At 37.5% G+C, this 638-nt stretch overlaps 1 protein-coding gene across 1 annotated transcript in view; it reads left to right on the top strand.

Annotated features, from left to right (window-relative positions):
- The window catches only part of LOC119593412 (nicotinamide phosphoribosyltransferase-like), a 16,380-nt gene that overhangs the window by 509 nt on the left and 15,233 nt on the right, over positions 1–638 (top strand). The gene's annotated exons all lie outside the window — the stretch shown is intronic.

A 638-nucleotide genomic window follows, 5' to 3' on the forward strand; every position in this document is an offset into this window, starting at 1 on the left:
CATTTTTTTTTTAGTAATTCTATCGATTCATTCACATTTTTATGTGTGATTCGGGGTGCTCATTCAACGTGCAGTTCTGAAAGATACGTTTCGCTTGAAAGTAGCATCTTAATTTTTTCTTTTTTTCATGTGAAGGGAAGGTGGTATTCAGAAAGCACTGTGCCAACCATTCTTATCTACTATCATTAGTATCATTGTCACTGTATATCTTTTAAGCGAGCGGGTTCGAGTCCTACCACGGCCCGAGGATAGGCAAGGTGATAGTCATCTGAAGTCTTGCGAGAGAGTTCCTGACATAAAACCACCGTGACTGTTGTTTTCCCCTAAATTCAGGTTCATGCTGTAACTGTTCTTTGATATTGAAATTAAGATTATGGTAAGATGTAATCAGTGACAGTGATAACTGCTCGAGTAAAAACAGCAACAACAAAAAACAGTGACAATAACTAATATATTTCTTTCCCAATTTTATGTCCTTGATATGTATAGCTTCGTGCAATAGTTAATAATTAATCAAGAGTGAATGATAATAGGCTTTAAAGATTATAAGAATGAGAGAAAAACAAAGTAGCACACATTATCCGAACGCTTGTTTTGCACCGCCGTTGCCATGACAACGAGAATCCGCGGCGACGCCA

Source organism: Penaeus monodon, chromosome 32, assembly GCF_015228065.2.
Source record: "Penaeus monodon isolate SGIC_2016 chromosome 32, NSTDA_Pmon_1, whole genome shotgun sequence".
Classification (NCBI taxonomy): domain Eukaryota; kingdom Metazoa; phylum Arthropoda; class Malacostraca; order Decapoda; family Penaeidae; genus Penaeus; species Penaeus monodon.